Source organism: Euprymna scolopes, chromosome 17 (assembly GCF_053919585.1).
Source record: "Euprymna scolopes isolate OS-2025 chromosome 17, ASM5391958v1, whole genome shotgun sequence".
Lineage (NCBI taxonomy): Eukaryota > Metazoa > Mollusca > Cephalopoda > Sepiida > Sepiolidae > Euprymna > Euprymna scolopes.
The window spans coordinates 86387649-86411073 of NC_136498.1; the positions used below are offsets into that span (position 1 = coordinate 86387649).

Sequence of the window (23425 nt, forward strand, 5' to 3'; positions counted from 1 at the left end):
AAAATTTCCGCCACTAAATAAGACAAAAAATAATGACAATATATGCAAGGGTTGTGGACACAAGACACATGCAAAATGGTGAATACAATGCTCCGCTTGGGCCAAAACATGCCACAAATGCAGTAAGGAGGACTATTTCACAAGTACATGTCATGGCATGGCATCATCAATTGCCACAATGGAGGACGACCCCAATGATGACCAGGGTGAGGATTCTTCATTCATATCAACCATGGCTGTAGACACAGATGACTGAAGGAAGAAGAGGGAATCCCTTATGATGCATGGACTAACAATCAATTCACACCAGGCCAGCTGGAGCCACCCCAATTCATTAATATTTCAATCGCGTTAAAGACAAAAGCCCACCAGTGCTTTGGACAATTAATGCATACACATATAAAATGCCTACCCACCCAATTGACTGCCATGGCAGACACCGGAAGTTCAAACATGTTCAGCCGATTTTGTTCAAAACGATTTTGGGTACACCTCTAAACATCTACCGCACACTAGGCATTATTTACGTGCCATAAGTAATGACAACTTGGCATGATGTCGCTTGCTGATGCAGCATGTTTGGAAGTGATATACATCAGACCAAGAATTAATGGTCTGTATATATAACAAACTACCCTGAAAAAACTAAGGGTCATCGACAACGATTTCCCAGGGCAACTTAGGAGTACAGTAGCTACAACAAAGGTAGACCCCAAACCAAGTGACAAATGTGAGCCCCTTACGGATGCCCATACAGGGTCGCCTTGCCCATCACTATCAGGCAAGCTGCCATTTGCTGCTAGACCATAATATCGAGAAGACTTAGAAAACTAAATCAAATTTTACTTTGCCAGCAGCCTGTACACACCAAAAATTGTAGACCATGACCAGAGAACCACACACCATCACCTTCCTGGACATCAACATAAAGCCGTTCACAAACTAATCCCGGTTCCCCACCACTAGACAGAAGCTCTCAAGTTCTAGCTAGATGCTGATGTAGCACTGAACATCATTGAACCAGTACTAGCAGGAGCACCAATGACAGTTTCTAAAAAAGATGGCAGCCCACATAGAATGGTCAACCTGCAGAATTTGAATGCAGCAACAAGATGGGAGACACACAACACACCCTCTCCATTAGATCTTGTCAACATAATACCCACAGGACAAAAGAAAACCATTCTTGATGCCTGGAATGGGTATACCAGTGTTCCACTTGCTACAAAAGCATGGGATGCCACGACTTTCATCACAGAATGGGGCAGATACCGATATTTGTGAGTTTCCCAAGTTTTCCAAACATACACAAAGATACCATTACAGACGGTTTCCCTCGTGCGGCCCGCTGCGTGGATGACTCTATTTTATGGGATGATGATATAGGACTATCTTTTTGACATTAGATACATAATACTTTATGCTGAAAGCAGAATCATATTAAACCCGGATTTTGCAAAAGACGTGAAGTTCACTGGTTTTGATATCAGCCTTACAGAAAACAAACCATCTCAAAAATTAGTTGAGGGCATCAGAGAATTTCCATTACCGATGAATATTATAGGAGTTAGATCTCTCTTTGGTCTGATAAACACAGTTTCGTATGCATTTGCCCCAGCACCCGTCATATCACGTTTCAGAGAACTGCTGAAACAAAACAGCAGGTTTTACTGGGATGATACATTGGAACAGTCCAAGCATAAAATCCTAGACAGCATTTGGGACAGCGTTCGAACATTCAAAATAAATTGCCCAACATGTTTGACCACAGACTGGAATTGAACAGGAATAGGATTTACTCTACTCCAAAACATTGTGGATGCCCATCTACAGTGGACCACAGGAAGGTTATATATGTTGGCTCCTGGTTCACTAGACCTGCTGAAAACCGTTATGCACCATAAAGTTGGGCTTGGAAAGCTGCAAAATGTTTTGGGCTGTCTTCACCTGATATCGATCACAACTCCTTGTGTCGATATTCAATGATCATAGCTTAGACAAAATTAAAACTCCCAGGATATTAGACATCAGAGAGCAAACCTTGATTTACTGATTCAAGACCATATGAATACCAGGTAACGCCAATCGTGGGGTAAATTCTATGCTCTGTATACCTACACCTACCACCAAAATCACAGCAGGTGAATCAGACAACATGGAAGAAGCATTGCAAGCTGGGATAGAATCTCGATGCAACAAAGAAACATCTTTGATTCAAAATGGCATGCATAGGATGAGAGGCTAAGATAAATCACTAATACATGAACCTCGTGAATACAATAGAAAAAGGGTTTCCTGAACATAAGGATCATCTACATCCGAACATTAGAGAGTTCTGGAATATGTAGAGCGACCTATACATGGTTCAGTCCCTAATATTTAAGGAAGGGTGCATATCAATTCCAAAAAAACTATGCCATGAACTTATCGACCAGCTGCATATTGGCCAACAAGGGGTCAATGCCATGAGACGCAATAACACACAACGATTTTTTTAGACCAGTATGGGCGCACAATTGCAAGAAAAGTGTAATCAATGCAAACTGTCCCATCAAACCATAAATAACCTCCACTCGAACCTGTTCAATCAGACTACCTATTCCAGTCAACAGTGACAGATATTTTCAACATGGCTGGACAGAAATATATGATATGTGCTGACAGATATTCAGGTTGGACAGAGGTAACTTCAATACACCAAGATTCCAGAGTATCGACAGTATGCAATGTTTTATGCAGATACTTTGTGCCAGAGGAAATTGCTTGTGATGGTGGACCCCCACTCCTCTATACAACTCCGATGACTGGAAGATATGTTTCAAAACATATCTGCAAGTGTCATCAAACCATATTACCCGCAAAGCAATGGAAGAGCCAAGGCAGCTGTCAAGCACATGAAGCTGGTACTAAGAACAAACATTAGCCCCAATAGTTCACTGGACACGAACTGGCAAAAGCACTTCTACTGCATCGCAACACACCACCATCCGAGAACTTCTATTCGCTTGTCCCCTGAATGACCACTTACCAAACCCAACAAAATTCCGTCATGAATGGTTGGAATTCGCCAATATGCGTAAGAGGGCCATCAACCAGCGGTTCATCAACAACACCAAACAAAACAGGCAACAACTCAAACCACTAAGAATCGGGAAACATGTGTCAATTCAAACTCAATATGGATACAAGCCCCTACAATACAGGCACAATTGTTGAAACCCTCCCTCACAGTGAAACCACATAATGGTTGATGGCAGCAGGAGAACCACACTCTGAAACCACCGTTACCACCACAAAATAAACACAAGTACCCACAACTTGGCCCATCATGACACCCTACCAAATAGCTTGCCAAACAACAAGATGGGCATCCATGCTCCACAATCGCTTATCCTACCCAATCCAATACACCCGGAAAACCAACACTCTAAAGCACAAAGAACGTCAGCACCACCTTCCCCACCAAATAGAGAATGAAACCCACAAACGACAGACATAAAACAGAAGACTACCCTCTAGATTTAAGCACTTCCAGCTCGAATAAAAATAAAATAAATGAATAAAAATAAAATAAATGAATAAAAAATAAATAAATGAATAAAAAATAAATAAATAAAAAATAACATGCTAAATTAATGTCGAGTTTTCTATCCTTGACCTAAACTCTCCACAGGTCGAAGAGAGGAGTGCACTGTCATGGCAGAGTCATTAAATTTATCATCGATAAATAACCAAACGCTTTCTTGTTCTTTTATCATTTCTCGTTATTCCTATATCTTAACTATACGGTTATTTACTACCACAAGCTAACAAATTCTTAAAGCTCATTTTTCAAGATTTTCGCTAAAATTATTCATGAACAACACAATCAACACACACACAATTATATATATATATATATATATATATATATATATATATAATTGACCACATAACAGATGATAGGTATAAGTTCTACAGAACCTGAACATAGAAACTCGGGCCACCCCCAGATAAATGAAGAATCTTTAGATACACCACACACAAGCCCTATAATACATACCTACATAGGATTATCCTCCTTCCCGATAAGGGCCAGAATTGCAAACCATTTACAATCATTCTCTAAGGAGAACCCTAAAACAAAAACTACTCTCTCTAACCTAGTGAGAAATTTAAAACAAAGCAAAATAGACTTTAAATTAAAATGGAAAATACTAAGAAAATCCAAATCATACAGCCTAGGCTCTAAATACTGCCTTCTATGTAATGCAGAGGCGACCGAGATTATAACGGCACCTAATAAATTAAACATCCTCAATTCAAAGCCAGAGATAATTTGTAGTTGTAGGCACAAGAAAAAGTTCAAGTACGCAAATGCAAATAACCCCACTGAAAATGCACCACCGGACAGGAACTAGCTTATTGCGCTTCTTCGCTGTCCATAAAATGTAACAATATCCCTCACTAACCGTTTCCCCTAGTAAAGAGCTATCGGACAACACCCCAAACCAAATTTTGTTTTTCTTTTTTTGCAACCCCCCATAAGTACTCGCTATCTGCAAAAATCGCCATAAAAAACTTCAACTTTTTAATATAAAATATTAGCACACCCTCTGAATACATAACCATTACATAACATTAAATGAATAACCGACCTAGAATCGCCTGCATCTTGGCAAGGCCTAATTAACAATATTACTTTAAGCATAAGCCCTCAAGCAACTTTGCCTAACAAACCCTATCCCTGTAAAACCGTACACTTAATACCACCTATTAAATTGCAACCAAACCACCAACTAGCACATAATGCAACCAGAATATAACCTAACCAATCTAAAACCTAAACCTAATGAAAAAATAGCTTAGAAACCCCCTCCCAGGGCCAAAGACCTAAAACCTAAATTTAGAACCATCTAACCACCACCCCTAACCCCCATTGGCAAGCCCCCCCCCCTCCAAATAAGAAATAATTTAAAAATCAGCGCATTTGGACTCCACTATTAGATTAACACTAAGCCCTTCATCCCAGTAGTATTTACATTAAAACATTTAAATGTACCGAAAATATAACATAAGATAAGCTCCCCCCCCCCGGTTCAGCCCAACCCACCCCGTCACCCATACAGACACATCCCCATCACTCTTCTACCCCTTCCGAATACCAGCTAAGTGCGATCCCAATTCCCCACAAGCAAACACGTGTACCATCTCTAAATTCCTTCCAAATTCCTTTCTAGTCGTCATTTCCTACTGATAATCTCACTAGACTGAACGCAGCTGAACTAGTCCAGTTTCGAGTAAATTCCATCACAATAGTCTCCGTTGAACAAATACCGTTTTTTGCCATTCAAAATAGGAGGAAAAAGAATTCACCAAACCAGCGCATCTATGCAAGACGACCCTAACAATCTAACACAAAATTTAATGGACGAATATGGAATTTTAACGGACAGCTGTAAATCATGCTTCTTGCAACATCTCTTGGATATTAAAACTACTACATTAAGTAGCTATGTCGAATGAATAAATCTGTCCCTCGTGTTCATAAACGAGAAAGTATGTATTCAATTTTCTAAGCCTTGCTTTTTCATAAAAAAACATAAATTTGATGGCCTTTATAATCGAATTTCAAGAAATTTAAAGTTTTAATGTGGACTCTTGAAACTATCTTTCCCAGTGAAGGACTTCTTTAATATAAACCCAAGTTTTTTTGTTTTTTTGTTCACAAAACTCTTACGCTTTCCCGGCTAATTCTACATCTACTTTCAATATACACTCACCCCTTACCTTTTTTATGTGTGTGTATTTTCTTTGTTTATCTGTGTTTGAATATATGGATATATATATATATATATATATATATATATATATATATATATATATATATATATATATATATATTCTTTTATTTTACTTTATGTTATTTTTTCATGGGACCATTTCCCCTCACTCACCAAACCTATTTCCTGTTATTCTGACCCCCCCCACTTGTCTGTATCCCTTTCTTTTACGGATTCCTAGCAATTATTATTTACATTATTATCATCATTATTATTATTAGTAGTAGTGGTGGTGATAGTGGAGTTAGTGGTAGTAGTATTGTTATTGCTATTATTATTATCATTATTATTATTGCCTTGTTTTTACCGTTATTATTATTATTATTATTATTATTATTATTATTATTATTATTATTATTATTATTATTATTGCTGTTATTATTATTGTCCTGTGACTATCCTCGTCATTGCTACTAACCGTTACCATTATCTTCATTTTCATTGTTATTACCATTAATATTGACATTATTTTATCACAGCTATTTGTAATATTATTTTTATTTTCATTTTTATCTTCATTTTTACTTTTATTTTATTTTATCTTTATTATTATTACTATTATTATAATTATCATTATTATTATCATTCTCATTATTATAATTACCCTATTATTATTGGTATTATTACCACTTTTATAAGTCTTATATATGTCTCCTTACTCTTCGATCTTGCCAACTATATGTAACCTTAAACCTTTTGCATCGAGTTAAACGCACTCATAGACATTGGTATCCTATCCTCCGACCGTCCCCTTATAATCATACTCCCTATATCATAACGGAAGAAACTTAAAAATATTGCCGCATATTACCTAATCAATATTACAAGCTTGCATACACCCCCCCAAATTATAAGCGATTTTATAGCCGCCATTTGCCGTTAATGTTGCACCTGTCAAAAATATCACTCCATAGATAATAGACACCCCACAAACCGTTAAAATAAATTACCACACAGCAACAATACACCCCCAATTTAACCCTAAAACATATACCCCTTAAACTCAACACTATGTTAAAGACCATATACAATTTTTTTATATCATACTATATATAACAAGCTTCTCCTCGGCTCTAGCCAGTATATTTGAATAAAAGAATCGCCTCGGTCTCAGTCTTAAATGTTCTGTGCTACCATGACCGGAAGGGAGCTCGGGGCCATAATGAGCCGGTATGGCGACGTGGAAGCTGTCGTCCCATCCTGCGGTAAACACAATGTGATGACCAGGGATTACAAAGTCTGAATAGTCCTAGACAAGGTTGAATTTGACACCCTTCTGGCCATGCTCAAGTTTGGGGACTGGATCATGACACTGATCGTGCAGGGGAGAAGGCCGCAATGCTGGCACTGTCAGTAAATTGGACACATGGCAAAGGACTGTCCCAAAAAACAACCAGACAGAGCCCCAGGAAAAGCCTCCACCAAAGCACCGGCCAAAACTCCAGCAGAAGCCCAAGCCTCAACACAAGTCACAACCTCAGCCGCAGTAAACGCCGGCCCAATAGTAGAAGCAGGTTGGTTGATGGTCACTAAGAAAGGCAGAGCCAACAAAAACCTGCCCAAGCCAATAGTGACCAAACCCCAACCCGACATCACATTGATGGACACGCAAGAATCCTCTTCCCCAAACAAAAGGAACCTCCAAGATTCTGAGGAAGAGATTGTGTCAGACGGATGAGAGGCGACCACAGACGCAGAGGAAACAATCACAGCAACAGTTACCGAAAAGACGAGCAAGAGGAGGGAGAGTAGGAAGACTAAAGGAGACATCCTCACCCACACAAGACAATAGTAAAACAGAAGCTGAAGTCCCCACACACCTCACCCCCAATCAGCCAGTAGAACGAACTCCTCCTGGCCAAGCTCCCCTAGAACAGTTTCACGTAACCCATCCCTGGATAGGGTAGACACCAACCCCCAAAAACCTACACCCCCAACTCCCGTCACTCCTACCCCTACTCTTTCTCCTCCCAGGGCCAAGGAAAAACCTACACCACCAGTCCGTGCAGGGGAAAGGATTTGCAAACTGGACCCTCTGCAACCAATACCTGATTTCAAAGGCCAGCAGAAGGTCCGGTACAACAAATTGAGGAACTTTGTGTATGTCGGTGGCAACAACATTGCCGATCCAACCAAATTCAAGAACGTTGCCTTGTTGACCACTTTCATTAGGGTCAACAAGGATACTAGGACTGAAGCCCTCTGGGCCATGATAGATGCAGCAAAGGATGTTATCCCAGGCCAGCAGCTGGTAGATAGGGAGCATCCCTCACTGAACAATATCATATACAAATCTGAGGGAAGAATCCTTGTTTATGCTCACTCCTCCTTTTACAGGGCACTCAAACTCACTTTCGCCCTGGACGTGGGAGGCGTGGCCAAGGATAGATTACCCTTGCCGGCCTTACCCACTGGAAGCCTTGGACAGGCCTGCCACGTCCTCACCCCCGAGGATTTCAGGCCCGTGTGTGACACTGAATAAAGTAGATGATCATGGCTTTAAACTTGCCTACTTATAATGTGAGGGGCCTCAGATATCGGGGATTGTCAGGTGCTGGTGAGCGACTACGATGTTTACTCAGCATATGGCAATACCTATAGTCGTGGAATCTCCTTGCTAATAAATCGAACCCTATCAGCATCGATGAATGTTGTTCACGCAGACGAGGATGGGCGGGCGATTGTCATCGATGTTGCCATTAATAGAAGTGCGTTTCGGATAGTTGCAGTTTATGCGCCTAATTCCGCTGTGGAGATGGCCTCCTTCTTTCGATGGGTGGAGGGCTTTAGAGATGATCCAGAGAGGGTAGTCTTAATGGGTGATTGAAATGCCATCCTTGATCCCAAGATAGATAAGGCTGCTCTTAGGCGTGGCTTGGATGGGTACATTTGAAAAGTAAACGACCTGGAAGGGCATGCCATCGTGTCAACGCGGGAGATTTGCGAGGGTTTCGAGAGCATCTATCGGAGCGCTTCACCCAACTACCCAGAGTCAGGGTCGAAGAGTTTGGCAGCTATTTGGCTGACTCGCCACGCTCCATGGCGGCTCAAGCGGCTAGCTGTGATGGTCTTGTTGTGGAACATGAGATTATTACTGCGTTGAAGCAGGTCGGCTGCAACAAGTCCCCGGGGCTTGATGGTGTACCCTACGAATTCTACTTGAGGCTGTCGCCCATGTTGGTCCCTATTCTGAAGGCTATGTTCAACCATTGGTTTGTTCAGGGCTCCATCCCTGGGCAAATGACCACATTGCTGAGGAAAGGTCAACGGCATGGTGGGGAGGAAGATTTAGACAATTTCAGGCCCTTGACTCTGCTAAACACAGAGTTAAAGATTTGGGCCAAGGTTCTTGCAGATCGGTTGCAGGTTGTCATCACTGACTTGATCAAACCAGACCAGAACTATGCTGTGAAGAGGAGATCGATTCAGGACAATCTTCATCTGATACGCACGATCATAGAGGGGACAGAAGACGACGCCAAGGCGGCGCTGATCAGTTTGGATCAGTCCAAGGCTTTTGATAGGGTGGACCATAGGTTTCTGGGATCTGTGCTGGAGGCCGCCGGATTTAATCCGGACTTTTGCAAGTGGATCTCTGTACTGTATGACAGGCTGACGGTAGCGGTGCAGATCAACGGTAAACTGGCGGAGTCTTTCACCATCTCCCAGTTGGTGCGACAGGGTTGTCCGCTGTCGCCTCCCTTGTATGTCCTGGCGTTGGAACCCCTCCTTCGCAAGTTAAGGGACGAGGTGGAGGCACATGAGCCAGGGTTTCCACATTCGCCGATGCCGTCACCGTGTTCATGTCTTGCCCCACAGACATTCAAGCGGTCACCGAGGTGCTCGCTCGATACGAAGAAGTTACGGGGGCCGTCTTCAATTGCAGTAAGTCGGTGGGTTTGCGGTTGGGTGCCTGGACCAGAGTAAATTCGCTTCCGGGCATTTTCTGTTGGACCGACGGCCCTGTCCGGATCCTCAGTGTGTGGCTTGGACCGGATCTCCAGCTGAAGAAAAACTGGTCGGAAATAGAGATCAAGGTCGAATCCTCTGTCAAGACTTGCATTCAAAGGAAATTGTCCTTGAATGGACGGGCGGAGGCGTGTGCTACATATGTCTTTCCGCTCATGCTTTACCATCTGTCTGTACTTCCCCTCCCTGCAAAATGACGAACCAGCTTACAGGAGCACCTCAACACACTCTTGTGGAACGAGGGTAAGCATTATGTTTGCAGAGAGGTCTGTGTTCAAAATCCGAGCGAGGGAGGCTTAGGACTGCCCGATCTCCGGTGTCACAAGCATGCAGAGAGGTTGGCCTTCCTGAGCCGTTCGTTGTACGTAGACGTTCCATGGGTCACTGTGGTTGGAAGCTCGTTTTCCAATCTCACACCTGACCCCTCAGTCTTCGCTGAGCTTCGATCGAGGGGGGAACAAACATTCTACACCAAATGCCGGTCCACACTTAGAGCCTTGCCAGGGACCAGTGTCCTCGAACAGTCTAGGAACAGGTTTTATCGGGAGCTAGTGGGGCGTAGCACAAAGGAATCGCTAGTGAAACGGACGGGGATGTTGTTAGAGGAGGTCCGCTCCCAGTGGAGTTGGGCCCCTGGTCCGGACTTTCTTACAAACTCGGAATTTTCCCTTACCGCGCGACTTGTCTGGAACGCACTGCCCCTCCTTGAAGAACTCAACCTGTACAATAAAGAAACCCGGGTCTATTGCCTGCACTGTTTTTTTTTTCCACTGCAGCAGGCTCAAGACCCTCCTAGGGTACGTCAACGAGGTAACGGCTCGCATCAATGACAAGCGCTGGCTTGAACTCGACGAGTCATATTTTGTGGAGAACATTGATCCGCCGCTGCCTAGGGAGAAAAGAATGTTTTTCTAGCGATACTAGCAGTAGCGAGGATGGTCATATGGATCACACGCCTCAAGTGAGTCCGCAAAGGGATATCTGTTCCGGATCGGGATCTGATTGTCTACTTTAAACATCTGCTTAAAGTAAAGATCAGACGCAATTGGAAGACAAGAGGTGGGTGCATGACGCTAGCTTGTGCATCCGATGAGGAGCCAAGTTTGAATTTGTGTTACCACCATAAGCATGGCACATGCGGTACTGGGTCCTATGGAGCCCATCCCACTAGGTTAGACAAATAAATAGTAAAGAGACTCTTGGCTGGTGGTACAAATGAGATCCTGTCCCCCGATTGTTTGTTTTTTGGCACTAGAGAACCTTCCGAGGCTACCCTACCACTACCCCCACCCTATCTTTTTCTTTTATCACCCTCTGGTCAACCCCTACTCGAAGGTCGCCGCCTACACCGCCCCCCCATCTTCCCCTTTTTTTGTTTTTGACAATTATTTATTTTTCCTCCCTACACCCGATAAGAATTCTTCCCAACCCCCACTAGGGATCTTCCCGCTTGTTTTCGGTGCTCCGGAAAACTACTGATCTAACTTTCTAGATTTGCTCAGGGAGGGACCTTACTAACAATGCACTAGGCAACTTTATTTTTTGCATATTTTTCTAGATTCCCCACTCCCCAACACGAACTGTTTCTCTTCCAAATTCAAGAACTTTTTATTTTCCAATGAATTGAACTTTTTTCACACGCACACACACACACACACACACACACATTTTAATAATAATAAAAAAAAATTTAAAAAAAAATTTACGCACACACACTCACACACACACACACACAGACACACACACACACACACACAGAAATTGTAAATATATTCTTTTTTGCAAAAACGCTGGGTTTTCATTAGTTAGTTTAGAGTCCACAGAGTGAATGAGGTATTGTGGTAAATGTTGCCAGTCAAGAGTAAAGTCGCCAAAGACTCCATTTTCACTTTAGTAACAAAGACCCTGCAACACTCCCCATCCCACTTCTTGTATGGCCTTGTGCCTAAGTTTGTTTACACATGTTAATTTTTTGCTTTTATTTTTTGAATTTCTCATTATTTAATTGTAAAATTTTTTCATTACGGAAATAAACTATATAAACAAGATCAAAGTGTAGTATCTGTTCTCTGATACATTGATAGATACACCGCGCGAGGCAGTGCTGTCTGGCGACACATTCTTGTGCCCGGAACACCTGATGAGCTTGTTGGGTAGCGTTCTGTCCTCACCCCTACTTTGTCTGTCTTTCTCTGCTCTTCCCCCTCACGGGGGGATCCGAGCTGATAATTTACGACCTTTCCGCGAGGGAGAGTCGGAAACACTTTCTCTCTTCCCTACATTAACTTCCCACTCCCTCTCTCAGTTCTATCTCCCTTCTTGCCGCTTTTTGGCACCACTTCTTTTTGGCGCCGAGGTCGGATCCCCACTTCGGACGCCGACTGCACGTCACTCTTTTCAGTGAGTTTTAAAAGAAGAGGGAACCAAAATGGACACCCCCAGCCCGGGAGCCAATAATATGGATACCCTCAGCTAGGGGGCCACCAATATGGATACACCCAGCCAGGGGGCTAGTGCTTCCCGAGAGGACGACCCCCCAACAGGAGGAGCAAAAACAACGTATCAACATTTACCAACAGCTCTCCCCGAGGGCGACCCCCCCTAAGGGGAGCAAAACTAAAATCGGTTGTAGCATCTCACTCCGACCACAAAAAGGAGGAGGTGCTAGGCCAAAAGGACAATAAAGGGGACAGCACTCTCCAAGAGGGCTGCTCCCCCAAGAGGGGAGCAGATAACGAAAATGAGGGGGCATATGGCCTGGACCTAACAAACGAGGAAGGGGCAGATAGCCTCAAAGTAAACAAAAAAGATCATGCTCCCCAAGAGGCCAACTCCCTCAAATGGGAAGCTGCTCCCGAAAAAGACTATAAACAAGGAGAGTCAGGTCCAAAAGACACTGAAAAGGGAGCCGCCCCCCCCAAAATGCGACACTCCTACAAAAGGACAAACTAAGAAATCTGGGGAGGCAGGATGCGTTGCGAATAAACAGAAATGGGCGACCTCCATAAAAAACCAATAAATGGGCTAACCCCACCAAAGACCCCATACCAACACCAACACCACCAAGAGGGTCTGCGTGGTGGAAGACCGTAGAAAAACAACTGTCCCCTCAAGAGTATAGAGACCTGTACCTGACAAAGTACAGACAATACATAGAGAGGGCAGATATAAAATCCATACCAGGTGCCTGGGGGGCGATTGAAGGCAGAGTCCTGTCCTTCACCATTTCCGATATACCGGAAAACCGCCTCCTGGGGATGAACAAGGAAGACATGGTGGGGTTCCTCCACAAACTTAACATCCCGGTACTATACCTGTACCAGAGGAGCTTTGCCGTGTGAGACATCCTCCTACGCACCAAGGACGATGCGGAGAGACTCTCCCTCCAAGAAATAAAGCATGGGAGAGTCAAAGTAATACCCAAATACCAGGGCAAAAACAGTTAGGATGCCTCTTCAACCAGTAGGGTGATGTGGAACAGGTGACCCCCAGTACAGTCAAAAACTGGGACTCACCTGGGCTGCTACACAGTAGCAATGAGGCTACAGAAGGAGGGTGTTCAGGCGATACCAGCGCTACTGACATACAAGGACGCCAGCATAACGGTAGTGGTGGAGGGCAGTCATCCGCACTGCTGGTTCTGCCAAAAGCTGGGCCACATAGCTAGGAGCTGCCCCCAAAGGGTAACCCCTAATTAAACGATGCAAAAGGCGGTCACAACCCCTGAGACAGCTCCCGCGCCATAACAGGCGGCAACAACCCCTGCAACCGCAGCACCAACTCCAGCTCCAAGGAAAACCCAAACAACCCAGGAGGCCAAGGGGGAGGAATGGAGTACGGTAGTGAGACAAAATGGAAGCACATAATCCCTTCCACCACCGTCCCAACACCAGCCCAAAAACCGAGGCAGCAGCCTCTGCAAATGTAGCAACAACAACAGCCACTGCAGCCGATGCCGCGGAAACAACTGCAGCAACAACAACTACCGCAGCAGCAAAAGCAGCAAGAGCAGCAAGAGCAGCAGAAGCAGCAGCAGCAGTAAGGACACCAGCGAGAGCAGCAGCAACAAAAACAGCAGCAGCAACAACTAGAGGAGCAGACACAACCAACTGTCTCCACACCAATTGAAACAGGGATCAAGCAGAGAAAAGAGTGCTCCTCTGAGGATGAATCCGCAAGTGAGAGGGAGAGGAACTCAACCTCACCTCTCCCGGTTCATTCGAAAGACTAAAATACAAAAAGAAAAGAAGAAAATGGGAAGAAAAGGTGCCCCCCACTCCCTGTGAACATGCACCACCCCTAACAACAAAATCCACTTCCACCCCCAAACCAGACACTGCATCAACACCAGAACCCCGCACCAACATCAGACACCGCACCAACACCAGACACCACGCCAGCACCAACATCAGACACCACACAAACACCCGTCCCCACACCAATGCAAACTGAGCCACAACCCCAAAAAGAAAAGGAAAAGAATGAACCGAGGGGGGGGGGATTCCTTTGCCTCTCGCAGACCAACCAAATTAAAAGCCCTTGACCCCGAGGAACTATGTTATGTAGACCCTCTATCTGTGGCAACAGACATTTCTCATCGGCAGAGGAAAAACTTAAAACCTCTACTCGATTACAAACAAATAGAGGGGAAAGATGTAAATATTCCCTCAAATTTCCCAGACGCCCTGCTCTTAATAACTTTTGTCAGAACTCCAGAGGCCTGCAAGACCAACTTGTGGACAAGGCTGCAGGCTGCTGAAGAGGCGTTTCCGGGAATCAAACTGGTGAAGAAAAATGACCCTTCTCTTGACGAACTGTCAAAACAATGCAAGGGAAGGGTCCCAGTGTTGGTCCATCCGTCACTCTACAGGGCCATGAAATTAATTTATCCTTTGGACGTCGGCGGCATTGCGAGAGAACGTCAGGATATGAAAAACCTGACCACCTTGAGCATGGCACATAACGTCGGCGTCCTCTCCCTGGCTGACTTTGGAGCTGAGTCTGACGGTACCACGGCTTTGAATTTGGCTAGTTTGAATGCGAAGGACTTGAGATCATTGGGCCGGGTGGCTCGCCTCCAGCACGACCTCTTGTCCCTGGGAGTGGATGTGGCTGTGATTCAGGAGATGCATTTCATTTCCTCTGTGGACTGTCAGGTGCTGGCCCGAGATTTTGAGGTTTTCTCAGCATATGGCAGTCTGCGGGGGAAGGGAGTTTCCATGCTGGTTAAACGTACCCTGTCAGCGACGGTCAACGTTGTTCATAGGGATGCAGTGGGCAGGCTGGTTGTGGCCAATGTTGCCTTAAAAGATTCTCTGTTTTGAGTGATCGTAGTTCATGCGGCCAGCACTGCGCGTGAGAGGGTCTCATTCTTCAGTCAGCTTGACGCATTTGTAGATTGTCGGAAGCGGGTAGTGCTAATGGGAGATTGGAACGCCATCTTAGACTCCAAGATAGATAAGGTAGGCGGCGATGCTAGAGGATCGGAGAGGTGTGAGTCCAGCCTGGCTGATCTGATGCCTAGATGCGGTCTGGTCGACAGGTTTTGGGTCGAGCATCCAGGGCGGGAGATGTGGACGTGGAGCAATAATGTTTCCTCCTATCCAAACACTTACTTGGACAGGATGTTATTTAGGAGAGGCGAAGTAGACTTCTTATCTTGTCCCACGTTCACTTGGCTAGGCCAGATGGACCATAAACTAGTTATGGCCCAGCTGAAGCTAGGAAATAGGCCTAAGTTCGTGGCTCACTGGAAGTTAAACACTTCTCTTCTGGAGATACAAGACTTCCAAGAGAAGCTAATAGAATTAATTCAAAAAGCACTAGTTAGGGTGGTTACCGGTAGTAAGTGGTGGGTAGGTCTAAAAGCCAAAATTAGAACCTTCCCCATCAAGTATGCCCAGTACCTCGCACTAGATAAGGCCAAGATGAAGAAGAAACTAGAGCAGAAACTAGCCCGGGCTACGGAGAAGGGTGATAGGGTTAGTCAGGAACTAGCTAAGCAGGACCTTCTGCATGAGAATAACGAGCGTTATGAAGGTCAAGTAGTCAGAGCTAGGCTTAGAAAGGTAGGCAATAAAGCAATCAACTCCAACACTGACGCGCGTCGTGAAATTTCTTGGCGTGGCTCGGACAAGTACATTGCGAAGGTAAGACATCCGGATGGACACACCCTGGAATCAACTCAGGAGATCTGCGAGGGGTTTTGAGAACATTTCGAGGAGCATTTTATGCAGCAGCCCGATCTTCCGGTCCTTGAGTTTAGTGACTATTTAGCCGACTCTCCCCACCTTGAGGCGGCTAGAGTGGCTAGTTGCCGGGTGATGGAGTGGGAGGTTTTTACTGCGCTGAAGCAAGTCAGCTGTGACAGAATGCCGGGACTTGATGGTCTGCCATACGAATTGTATTTGAGTCTGTCGCCCATGTTTCTGCCTCTTCTGACGGATGTGTTCAACCATTGGTTTGCTCAGGGATCAATCCCAGGGCAAGTCACCAAGAGGATAATCACATTGCTGAGGAAAGGTGACGGGCATGGTGGAGAACAGTTAGACGATTGCAGGCCCATAACTCTGCTAAATACAGAGTTGAAGATTTTGGCCAAGGTCCTGTTGAATCGGCTGCAGGTTGTTTTCAGCGAGTTGACTGAACCGGAACAAAACTATGCTGTGAAGGGGAGATCGATTCAGAACAACTTGATCCGCACGATCCTAGAGGGAAGGATAGATGACAACACGAAAACCGCGTTGATCATCATCCCAAAGCTTTTGATAGGGTCGACCATCGTTTCTTGGCATCTGTCTTAGAAGCCATCGGTTTTAAACCGCACTTCTGCAAGTGGATCTCCGTAATGTATCGACAGCCCACAGCCGTCGTGCAAGTCAGCAGAAAGTGCTCGAAACCCTTTGTTATCTCTCGGTCGGTTCGTCAGGGTTGTCCGCTGTCGCCCCTACTCTATGTCCTGGCTTTGGAGCCCCTGCTCTATGTCCTGGCTTTGGAGCCCCTGCTCCGCAAGCTGAGACGTGGGGAGGCAAATTCGGCCCTGCACAGGTAGCTCAACTGCCAAGGTATCCATGTTCGCCGATGATGTCACGATCTTTGTGTTGAGCTTCAGAGACATCGAGATCATGTGGGAGGTGCTCGCTCAGTACAAAAGAATTACAGGGACCAAGTTAAACTGCAGCAAGTCGGTAAGACTGTGGTTGGGCGCCTTCAGCTGGATGGATGGCCCGGTTCGGATTCTCGGCGTGTAGTTCAGACCGGGTCTTCAGCTTGACAAAAATTGGTTGGAGGTACGGTCAAACGTGGAGGCTGCAGTCAATTCATGGCTTCTTAGGAAACTTTCCTTAAAGGGTAGAGCTGAGGTGTGCACCACTTACGTCTTTCCTCTCATCCTTTACCAACTGGTCGTACTTCCCCTGCCTGCACAACATCTAATAGCTCTTGTCGAACTCTTGTCCTCGCTTCTTTGGGACAGAGGAAGACACTGAGTGAGCAGACACGTCTGTATTCAACGTCCATGTGAGAGAGGCTTGGGAATGCCGGACTTGAAGTGTCATCGAGACGCTGAGAGGCTGGCCTCTCTGAGCCACTATATGCAAGATGACCAACTGTGGCACTCCGTGATTACTGCCGCCTTCCCAGACCTTGTTCTTGACCCTTCTATCGAGAGCCATCGCATGAAAAAGTGCCGAGCCGCGCTAAAACAACTACCAAGGTCCAGCGACCTTGTGACTGCTACCCATAGGGAACTCCACAGGAATCTAGTGAAGGAATCGCCGACGACCCGCTATGTGCGCATTTGGGTTGGTAGCAGAGTAAGATCCGTCTGTGTGGAGCTGGGCGCCAGGTTCGAGTCATCTGAACAATTTGGAGTTCTCTCTGACCTAGCGATTGGCCCGAAATACACTTCGACTCAACAACATACAATGCAGTTCTGGGTTTTTGAAGTTGCCTGATTGTCCCTGTTGTGGGACAACGGCCGTAGAAACGACTGATCATGCTTTCTTCGATTGCCGTGAACTCCACCGATAATGGTCGTATGTCAGCGAGGTGACGGCTCACATCGATCCTGAGCATCCTTGCCTAATTACTGTATCCAATGTCATAGAAGACAAATGGTCTACGTTACGATCCTAGCCGTGGCAAGAATGGTTATTTGGACGTCGCGTCTGCAAGGTTGAGAGGGGGGGGGTTGTCTTTTTCTGATCAGGATCTGATCGCTTTCTTAAAACACCAACAACGGGTGAAGATCAGATGTGATAGAGGAAGGCTGCATTGCGCGGCATTTGACAGAAGATGGATACATCTAGCAAGTCTGTGTGTACGAAGAGGAGCCAAATTTGAATATGTGTTTCCCGCTTAGGTGTGGAACATGCAGTTCCGTAAAGTAAAATTGAACAAGTAGCCCCTCAGCTAGCTGAGTGTGTGTTCCATCCCTTCCCGATTAGGAAGCCTCCAGGATCCCCACCCCTTCCTACTTGCAATTTTTGTTTTCACCCCCTCCTCTAAATTTCACCCATCTTGGAGAGAAAGAAATACAAACTAACCCCCACCCCTTACCCACAAAATTTTCTTTTCTCCATTCACCCACATCTAGAGGGCATCCCCACTTAGAGACTGACCTGCAGAAGCGAGATTCCTTTTACAAACCTAGTGGAACAGGCTGTCTATCAACTAGACGGGGTTGGGAGGGTCCCACTAATCACCTTTTGATTTTTCTTCCCCCACCCTCGACACAAATGAATTATTGTACCATTTTATTGTTATCTTTTTTGTTTTTACATGTCAATAAAAAATGTTTTATAAATTGGGAGTAAAGTAGGACGCCCCCCAGTATGAAAGGGTGAATGCGGTATTATGGTGAAACAAAATACTAGCTGGGAGAAACTTAGTTTAGTTTTGGAGTGACACGGATAACCAACGACCCCCACAATCCCCCCTTTTGAGTTGCCCATGTGCCTAAGGTTTTTGTTCATTGTTGATTTTCACTGTATTTTTAACATGAATAAGGGATTTAATATCTCAAAGTGTAGTATCTGTTCCGGCAGATTCTGCAAACAAAGACCATATGTGGGGTTGCCCCCACATATAAGACCTTGGCAATGTAGGGGCAACCCTTCATACCAACTGTCACTATCCAGCTCCCCTACTCCCCGGAGAGCTAGTCCCCATTTCCCCTTCATTCCTCACATTAAAAATCGGCCTTGTGCCTAATTTGCTCGGTGGGGGAGCAAATAAATACCCATTTCTTGGCCTTTTGGCCAGTATCAAAGTGTAGTATCTGTTCTTACTACATATTGTGATATAAAGTGGGGGGATCACTTTTTTGTATTAATTTAATGTAAAATGATCACCCACTTTACAACCAGTCAGTCTCAAAGCCATTCAAGTCATTCTCCAGATCATTCAAGTGGTTTTTGAAGAATTCCATTTATTTTTTAAGCATTCAAGTCATTCTTAAGGTCATTCAATTCATCCTTAAGTTCATTCAAGTCATTCTAAGTCATTTACTTTTTATTCATTTATGTCATTTCAGCCCATTTTTCGGTCATTTTAGTTTATCTTTAAGAATTTCATGTCAATCCTACATTCACATATTCATTCATTACACGAGAGCACGCGACTAATGGCTATCGTCTTTGTTTTTTTTTTAAATATGTAAATTGATAAAGTAGTTATTTTTACATTAGAAAAACATATTTGTTTTGTTTTTTGTTTGAAAACAATTCCAACTTGCACTAAAAAATACAAATAAAACCATTGTAAATAAATAATTTTGGACAAAAAAAAAGTATTTTATAGTCAACTTCTAGTTTTAATTATGCAAAACTTGTGCTAAAAATATTTTTTTTAAATATGTAGGTGCACCTGAACAATTGCCACCTCTTTCAATTTTTCCTTTTCGTCTTTTTTTCAACTAGTTCAGCGGATTATTGGACACTAAGCTACCAGATTATTGTATTTTTAAATCAATATTTAAACATTTGAAAGTGGGTTCAGATTCACATATAACTTTCTAGTAAATCGATCCTCCATTTTCACAGCCGATTTACAGCCCAATTTGACGTTGACTTCTTCAGCCCCCACGCAATTATTATTATTATTTTGTGTTTTTTTTGCGACTTTAAACTTTGAGAAAAGTTCAGCCTGCTCTCCGCTCCATCATTATTTTTATTTAGTTTACTCGTTGGCCTTTAAATGGTTAAGATGCAAAATGTTCAAAATAAAAATTGATTTGGAGATTATATTGTTTTTTATTACTTTAAGAAATCATTTATTAAGTGATGAGTGAAAAAAATAAAGCCTCCAGAGCACTACTGCAAGCACTAATTAAAATTAAGGAGGCCCTACAAAAAGCACTACTAAAACCAAGCTTCTACCTCTCCACTCTTTGAAAAGAAAATATTTTTAAGTAAGGCCTAAAAAATAAATCGTCAGAATTCACAGAAGCGCTACTAAAAGCAGTAAATATGGTTATATATATTATTATAGCTATATAATCTATATTTATATTTAAATAAGTTTTTTTTAATTAAACAGGGTTAAATTACATTTATTTGTAAGGAAAACACATTAAAATAAGTAAAAACAAAAAAATATTGTTGACCTTGTGTATGCTTTGAATAGCAGCAGTGGCTTTTAATATCGGACTTTAGACAGGGCAGCCATGAAATAGGTAAGCAGACGAATTTTTTTTAAACTGGAAGTCACAAACTGGATAGACAATTTTAACACTCAAGGAAGGCGGTTGATCTGAATTTTATAATCATATATATATATATATATATATATATATATATATATATATATATATATATATATATATATATATATATATATACTAGTATGGAAGCCTGGCATTACCCCGGTGTTTGGAAGTGTGTGTTGAGCAAAAAAAAAGTGGTAGTAGGAAGGTAGGTTCGAACCCATACCGCGAAGGAAGAAAAGAATGGGGAAAAAACCTGACGTCTTTGCTGTTACGACCATGGCCAAACCGGAAGTGACATAGGTTTTAATTAAGGCTAAACAATCGAAAGGAGAGGATGACTTTCGAAAATATAGGCGAAAAAAGCGACCCCCTGAAGAAAAGTGCTCAGTTGAAGGTGAAGAAATTAATGTTTTGAGCAGATTTTTCGATATTTGTTGTCTGAAAGGTCGAACTTCAAGACGATACTGATCTTGTAAAAGTCTGTAGCCTCTGTCGAAAGTTTTAGGCAGACATGCAAACATACATACATATATACATTTATATATTGGCAACTCAAAATTTTTACCCAAACCGATTAAAAGCTTGCCTTATGTCTGAATATACTTTATGTCAAATTTCAAATGTTTAGACCGGAAATTGTCTGAGTAATTTGCTAGTCAAGTTATTAAGTTAGATCCCTGTCCAAGGAACCTATATCTAAAATTTCAAGTGTTTAGATCCAGAATTGGCGGAGAAGTTTGATAGAGTTCTCAAAAGACAAATCGTTGAACTTTGACCTATTAGCAGTTGAATTTCTGGCTGAAAAAGGATTACAAATATTTTCCCATATCGCACTACCCTGTATATCAAATTTCGAGTCTGTAGACTAAAAATTGACAGAATTATTGTGTAGAGAAATGTACACAGACAGACACAAACACACAGGCAAACACATACACACACACACACACACTGACACTTCCAATTTTATATATATATACTAGCGGGGGGGGGTACCCGGCGTTGCCCGGGTGTTTGTAGGTGTGTGCATGGGGGGGGGGGGTAAGTAATAACCCTGTTAAAAAAATCAGAAAAGCCAAAACAAAAAGAAAATCAGAAAAAAGCATGCAATCTTAAGATAACCACGTTGTGTGTGTAGGGGGAGGTAAGAAAAAGCCCTGGTGTTTAGAGGTGTAAAAGAAAAAAAAAGTTTAGGTTGGAAGGTGGGCTGTAACCTGAAGCCTCGAGGGTAAGGCGGAAAAAAAAGCTTGACACGTTACGCACGCCAAAGAGGCAAACAACTAAGTAGTGACAAAATGAAACGTTTAAAAAACCAGCACATCAAACTAATTAAACTAACATGAACGTTTTCTAGATCAAACATGACATCATGGTCGCAGTAGTCGTGGAAAAGGCAAAATGAAGGAAAGATTTATTGCTACGCCCTCCCTGTACAAAACTGATGATTTTAGAGTGAAGGAGTTAATGTTTTTGGCCAATTTTTCGATATTTGTTGGGCAAAGGTTGGAGCTTTAAAATGATATCTATGTGGCAAAAATCTGTGGCCTGTGTTGAAAGTTTTGCGAGACATACAAACAAACACACACACAAACATTTTCGCTTTTATATATATAGACTAGCGGGGGGTACCCGGTGTTGCCCAGGTGTTTGGAGGTGTGTGTGGTTTTGGGTAAATCAAAACACCCGAGTGTTTGTGTCGGGGGGGGGGGGGGTTAAAAAAAAGTTTTGGTAGGTAAGTATGAAGATCGAACCTAAACCCTTGAGGCGAAGTTGGAAATTAAAGTGTGAAAAAAAAACATGCGAGGTTAACCATTGGGCCACCGCGAAATACTAACGGAAACACATTTGAATTAATTTAACTTTTTAGAATTGGCAGGTGCACGTTTTAATGACTTAATGAGGTCAACTTTGACTGCGGGACAGTATTTTATTTACTGCGAGAACGCTTTTTTATTTTTATTTTCCAAGATATTGGGGGTGGGACCAGCTCCCCATAACAAGAGGATTGTCCAAATTGAATAGCAATTGTCTGATATAAGGAAAATTTCCACATTGATCAAAGCTGATTGCTTTTGGACATTTCTGGCGACCAGAAAAATAACGCCAGAATTAGTGTCGCTTTTATTATATGAAAACGCCTAATCTGCATGCGGTTAGTGAAAAATGTTGAGTATTTATCTTTTCAAACTCGAGCAAATTAAATAGAGAGGCGACCTCTGTTGTTTACTCGTAGATATTATGATTTATACGTGATATAAAAAGTTTTAAGAAGTTGTTAGCCGACCGACTGCTTCTTGGAAAAAAGCCTTTTACAGACATACACAAAAAGCGAACATGCATACATACATACATGCATAGACATACATTTTCGCTTTTATATTTATAGACTAGCATTTCAGCCCGGCGTTGCCCGAGTGTTTGGAGGTATGTGTTAAACAACAAAAAAAAGTGGTTAATTTTTTAAACTTTGACCCCATTTATGACCCCTTAACATTTATTGTTTTGGGCTCAAATCAAGTTATCAAGTTAGACCTATATCCAATGAACCTATATCTAAAATTTCAAGTGTTTAGACCCAAAATTGTCGGAAGAGTTTCGTAGAGTTCTCAAAGGTCAAATCGTTGAACTTTGACCCCTTAACAGCCAAATTTCTGGCCGAAAACCGATCACATCGATTTCCCCAAATCTCAGTACCCTGTATATCAAATTTCGAGTGTGTAGACTAAAAATTGACAGAGTTATTGTGTAGGAAAATGCGCGCACGCACACACACACACACACACACTTTCACTTTTATAGATATACTAGCATTTCAGTCCGGCGTTGACCGGGTGTTTGGAGGTGTATGCTGAGCAAAACAAAAAAACAAAAAACAAAAACGGTCAATTTTTTTAACTTTGACCCCCTATTATGAACAAATTTATTG

At 43.1% G+C, this 23425-nt stretch overlaps 1 protein-coding gene and 1 pseudogene across 1 annotated transcript in view; both read left to right on the forward strand.

The window, feature by feature from the left end:
* LOC145296840 (polypeptide N-acetylgalactosaminyltransferase-like) overlaps nt 1–23425 on the forward strand; it is a 1498391-nt gene that overhangs the window by 698348 nt on the left and 776618 nt on the right. The gene's annotated exons all lie outside the window — the stretch shown is intronic.
* Nucleotides 19031–19246, forward strand: LOC145297234 (U2 spliceosomal RNA; annotated as a pseudogene).